Genomic DNA, 6,819 nt, shown 5'->3' on the forward strand with positions numbered 1-6,819 from the left:
ACGAGTGTTATGGTTTTTAAATTATGCGTACAGTTTTTAATATATTTGACAAAATATTTATTTATTTATTTGTTGATCTGTATGGTTAAGAAGTCGCATTTTCGTATAGGCAATAGGGCGGTCACAGTCAGTCGTAACCGGTCCAGTTGGCAGCACGAAGAGGCGACTAATGTAGAGATGGGTTAATACAGTACACATATTTTTCTGTGTGGCGGATGATACTGCCAACTTTTCTTCTTGTCACTTGGGAACTCCGCTAAATCATTTTAACGATATCCTGTACCCATAGAACTTTGTACTTTTATTAATGAAATTCAAGTCCTCTAATGGCTGTTTTGAAGAGTTTCATGTTAACTCCCTCACTTCTTGATGTCCTTCGATAGCGGAATATAATTTTGGTGGCTTCATTAAAAAAATAAAAAAAGCAATCGTAGTGATGGTAGTTATATCTATCTATCTATCTATTGCCAGATGCCTCAATCCCGTTAGGGGTGGCCACAAACAAATCGCCTCCATGTCGCCCTGTTCAATGCCACATCACTGCCTTGCTCCAAACTCACGCCCCCTCTCTCATATACCTATCCACTCCATCCCTCCATCTCATCCTCGGCCTCCCCTTCCCTCTCCCCCCCCTCCACCTCACTCGCATACATTCTCCTCGTTAGTCTCTAGCTCTCCATCCTTTCCACATGGCCATATTGTTGTAAAAGTCGAGGCTTCTTAGCCACTCCCTTCAGACTTCTTACAGTGTTGCACAGTTGTATGGCTGTGTGTTTATATTTTCGTAATATTAAAACAATTTCCACAACAGCATACCAGAAAGACCCCTTCAGTATGATAATATTATTTAGATTAGATTAATACTGTTCAACAATACAGTATTGAAGGGAGAACTCTCTCATTGCAAGGGTTAACGTCAGACAAAAATAATGTGTATTTTTGCAAGAATCATATCGAGCCTCTTAACTTTGACTTGACATCATCTTGATTTCGCCTGATAACTCGTTTGAGCAAACCCAGGATATCAAGACGAGTAAGTGAAAGTTAAGCAGATCTTACAAAAGAAATATAGAATTTCAGGGGTATGTTGGCTTTTCCATGACTTTTTTTCTAGTTTTTCGATTTAAAAACATACCACAAGCTGTTTCATTCATGCCCCTCACCGAATATTTTGTTTAATGGCTTTCGACCCTTGTGACTTTTAGGCATCACGTGAGTACTTACTGATTTTATCAGCTGCAGGTCGGTTGAAAGTCAATAAGAATTTGACTCATAAATTTTCACCGAGATGCGGGTGTCATTAAGAGGGATGTGCCGGTCAGCCTACTGATGCAGTGAAAATACTGCTTTGGGCCTCACACAACTCTCCAGTACTTCTGATCACAGCCAGGCATGGATGCTAAGTGTAGAAAATATTCAGGCGTGTTGTAGTGAGGGTGGTGCCGTGTCCAGTGGTATTAGGGTCTTAATGATTAGTGGCGTGCATGGCAAGCAGCAGGAGCACATTAATAAATCTGCATTATTTGTTTGAGAGGAAATCAAACAGGGCCGAAAATGTCTAGCAAAGAAATATCAAATGTTTGCCTCCTGATTATACTGGCATGAACTTTGTCAAGTCACATTAGCGTTGGCTTGAAGTAGGAAATGCACAGGACCTGTCCATTAAGGCGGCACTGGAACTGATCTTGATGGTGTGTGAATGAATGGCAGCATATTCTTTGCTGGTGTCCACAGAAATGTGACAGCCTGGGAAAGCTCGAAGTAAGGTAACCCTATTGCTGTCATGGACTTATTTGGTTGTTTATTCAGGTTAAATCCTGACCATTTTATTAAGCTGATGGAGTGTTTTGTTCGATTTGGCTGAAAAAAATCGTCTTAAGGTGGCGAAAGAAATAGCATCAGTGGCGGCTGAAGTTTGCCGTAACCCCTTCACGCCAATGATAGTTTATGAATTTTACTCTCCCACCTTCAAGCTTCTTTATTCAGCTTACGGAGAGAGATTAGGTTGTGAAGAGGTGAATGGGAACTGTTTCAAGACCATTCACTACCAAATGGTCTCTCTAAACTTAATAAAATCTTCTGGGGCCATCACTATGATATGAAAATGTCATCGGGTTCTTCGGTGGAAAATTTGTTCCTTGTAAGAATACTGATGTTCAGATATTTCTTAACTCCTTCAGCACCAGTGGTGTCTTTTATACAAATTTCTTGCTAACACCGGATAATTTTATTTTTGCTTCCGTCAGTCATTATTTGTAAGCTTTTAGGAGGGACACTTTCATCGTGGCCCTCCCAGAAGGTTAATAAAATCGTTTGCAGTAGCAAGAGCAAAGATAGGGACCTCATCAGCGCACAAAAGGGAGTTTGTGGACATAGTTATTACTCAAGTCACAAGCGACACCAAGAATATAATATAAAGATGGAAGCACACTGGAAGAGTTAAACAAAGATCTTATTTTTTTTTTTATCCCATTACTAAGAGAGGTCATTGTTTAGCTGCATAAAATCTCTTGGCGATAAAGGAAGGATTTATTAAAGACGTCGTCGTGCTAAAGGGGTCAAGGTGTGTGTTTCATTGGGTTCCAGTATTTTGCATTTGTAGCGTTTTGTGTTTACAGAAGCAGACCTGACCTTGAGTCAACAATCTTGATCTTGGTGGCAATTCTCGTATTGGGAACGTAAAGGGCACTTGTGTCTGTGTGCGTGTGTATGTGTGTGCGCGCACGCGTGCGTGCGTGCGTGCTGTCGACTGCACGAGGAGAATTAACTACCTTAATAAGATGATATCTTTCTGTGGCATATTCGTATTGCTGCCAGGCGATTATATTCAGTTCAAGAAAGCCCCATGGCAGTGAGAAAAACAATGAAATCTGTATCTAACCCTTCCTCCAACATGAATAAACTAATTAGGAGATAGCACGAATAAAATTGATAGAACGTACTCGGATTGAAGGGTTTAATGGATGGGAGAGGGTGTTGGTTCAGTGGAGGAGTGTATGTGTGTGTGGGTGGGGGGAAGAATGTCAAGTGGTAGTGGGCTAGGTAGGGGGCAAAGAGTATAGAGGAAAGGGGGTTTTGTTGTTGATTCGGGGGGGATGGGTGTGTGGGGGAGAGAAGACAGGTGGTCAAGGGTGGGGAAGGCTGGGGGAGTACTGGGGGAGGGAATGGGTGAGGAGAGACCGTGGGAACGTGACATATTCCCTTGAGAGAACTGGAGTAACTCTGTTCATTACCTTCACATACCTTTTATTTCATGTTGGCTATCACTGGACGAGTTTAATCTGTTTGCGAATGGTTGAACTAGAGCGGTTAGATAGAGCTACAGTAACCTCTTCACTACGGGACGCCTTCCTTCAGATGGAGGAAATTCGTCTAGTGGTGGTGAAAATAGAAAAAAAAAAAAGCGTCATCTGACTGAAAGGTTCAATAGACCTGCATTATTTATCGCTTTGGTTATTTCATTATTTTCTCTTCTGCTGAAATAAAGTACTAGAAAGGCGGTACCATGAGAGAGTTTATAGTTCCATACTCTTCCACCTATCTCATCTGCTGTATATTTGAATGCAGTCCTTCATTTCCAGCAGTCTCCGTTCCAGCATATGATTTCCCATCTTTTCATCCCACTGACATCACGTAATTTACACATTATTATTACCATCGTCTACTTTAATTTCTAATGTACTTCGTCCGCTTTAACTTCGCGGATATTTTTCCTTCCTTTGCAACTAGATTTTCGTCGCTCGCTGGCAAAATAAAACAATACGATAAGCGTACTGTGCGTCTTTTGCATCTTCATGACCAACTTCACATTCTAGTGATAATCTCCTGTTATACCTTAGCATCAAACATGGAGTAAGGGGAGTTTTAGGCCAAGATAAAGTGAAGAAAGTATAAACAGTGAGGGGGGTAGGATGTAGAAGTAGAAACAGGGACACACAGAAATATGAGATCTATCAGCAGAGTGCCTATGAAATAAACTACACACCCATTCATTCACTAAGCCATTGAAATTCTCGGCGTCTCCTCACAGACAAATGATCCACACAAGACTAGGCTTCATTACGTCTGTGGGATGGAAATGGCGTCCCCAACTGCCACGATATAAACTGGGTGCAGACCTTGACATGAACATCTCCATACTTCGTTCATGTATTCTCTTCCTCGTCAGTTCTTTTGCTTCTTCAGTTTCTGTGCCTTGTTTTCTCACACGTTCACATATCCATCTACCAGCTTTTTTGTACACATATTACTTCACTTTTCCACTCATAACATTCCTCTAACGTTGTGCTATAAAACAAGAATGGGTGAAGAACGTAAGTAAACACACGTAGGTACTAATGAACAAGAACAGTGAAGACTTACATAAGTTCCAAGTAAAACACGAGTGGTTATTGTACTTTGTTTATTGGTATCAAATGTGGGCTTAGATAGATGTGAGGTACAGGGCAGGGACCATAGCGCCTCCAAGGACCGCATTCTCGTCGGCTTGGAGGTTTTACTCACACCTCTTTCTTGATTATTAATTCTGCACATTACAGTTTATACTCTTATATGTAATTCATCATTTTGATATAGACATAGATTTCATAAACGACACAGTTATTTATACCTTTTTAATACGGATACATATTGCACAAGTGACACAACAAACTATATATTTTTCAAATATAGACATAGACTGCATAAACGACACATCAGAGCGTATTAAAGTCTCAGATAGAGGAATAAACTGGGAAGAAAGAGGTGTAATAAGTGTTTATGTAGCCGACGAATATACGGGTTCACTTGCCCATCCCCTTCCCAGTTGCAGACCATCACCCCTTCACGCCGATCACGTAAAATCTTCCGGTGTTATCTTAGCATTCCTTCTTACGTTCTGCTTTATTCAGCTTAGGAAACGTCTCTCGTGCTGAAGGAGTTTATGAATGTTGTATCTTACTCCGAACATTTTAAAGATTTCTCCTGAATTGAACAAAATGAAATAATACGTCACCGGGGTGAAGTGGTTAGCCTCTTTAGTTCGATGACATATTTTAGATTTCATTATCGCTCTTTTTGACAGTTTCATTCACCTTACTATGGGGGTCATACACAATTTTTACCCCTTCTTTACGGCCAGTCTCTCCTAAGCTGAATAAAATCGTGCCCAAATAGCGAGAATCATATGGAAAAATTCGTCACCTGATTCAAGTCCTTAATGACCCAACATGACGGTCATTATTTTAGCCTCCATACCCACTGTGCATAAGGTCTAAAGTCATTTGGCCTCTGTACACACATTTAGAACCTGTATTCTTGTCGGTTAAGAGGGCTTCTTAGCACATCTTCCTTACCAGGTTATTCCTGTGGTTCTTACATTAATATATCCTTGTAATTTTAGGCAATACATATAATGAAAATGAAACTATAATATGCAAAATACATTACTGTACACTTCTACTTTATATATATACAGTCGTTGTGGAAATGAAAATAGCTTTGGATAACAACAGACTAATGAATGATTGTATGTTACTTATGGAATCCGTGTCGATAACAATAGACATAAATAACAAAATAAACTAATCATCTGTAATATGCAAAATAAATCGTGAAGGAAGAGGTGCTGGAAAGTCTTCTAAGCTCACAAGAATACTGTAATTTGGCCTCTGTGTACACTAAGCATAAAGTCTAAACTCTAACTTGGTGTCCGTGAACCAAGGGGCCAGCCCAGGGTCTCACTGGGTCCTTATTGTAGCATTAAATTAGTCAGCCCTTCACTACGAGGACGCATTAGCTTCGTTTATGTTTCTAACCTCTAGACGATTTCACTGAGCTTAATAAAATCGTCTGGCGGTAGTAAGAATAAATGCAGATACATACGTCGGTAAAAGGTCCACACACGCGTTCTATCGCCAATATTAGGACCGTATTTATCTATTAGTTTCCGTTTTTGTTTATTTACCTTACCTGTTGTGTGTTATTTACGACAAAGCTAACTCCTACCCATAGCTCGTGCGTCTACTACACAGCTAACACTAAAGCTAATTTCCGTCTTATGAACGCTAAGAGAGTGGAGATGTGGACTGGCCCTATCTTTATAGGTTTATTTATGGAACTCAGTATTTATGAAACCCGTCAACATTAAAGAATCACTTGTCAGCATTTACAGAACTTGTCAGCATTTACAGAACTTGGCAGCATTTATGGAACACCTGCCGGCAATAGTGGAACACTTGTCAGCAGTTATGGAACACCCGTCAACATTTGTAGGGCATCTATCAACGTTTGTGAAACTTCTGTCAACATTAATTCAATACCCGTCAGAATTTATGGAACACCTGTAAGCATTTATGGAACATTTGTCAGGATCTATGGAGCGCCAATCAGCATACATGATTCGATTGTCAGCATTTGTGGAACACCTGACGAGGAACACTATTTACCTGTCAGCATTTATGAAATACCTAAATCCATTTGTGGAGCACTTGTCAGAATAAGATAAGGTTAGTCTGCATGTCAAGTTATAGAAGGCAGCCAGATATACATGTATGTTAATTTCACCGTATCGTGCATTGTCCGAACGGAAGAATTATAATACCCACTTAAGGATGTTCGTTTGTACTGTAACTTCTCAATAAACACAGCATTCAAGTATTTATGTGTGCATAATTCTTTCAGCTATGCATGTACTGTAATGGTCGGTTTGCTCATATCTAACAAGGACGGGCAGTTCTATTAACCACGTTCAAGCTGTTTTCTGGTTCTAGGGGGCGGATAATCCATAGGGCCGAGGGACACCACTTTCTGTCTGTGGAGAAGTAACCCAACCCCGCCCAG

This window comes from Coenobita brevimanus, chromosome 50 (genome assembly GCF_032717465.1).
Source record: "Coenobita brevimanus isolate Jiangsu-jjx chromosome 50, ASM3271746v2, whole genome shotgun sequence".
Lineage (NCBI taxonomy): Eukaryota > Metazoa > Arthropoda > Malacostraca > Decapoda > Coenobitidae > Coenobita > Coenobita brevimanus.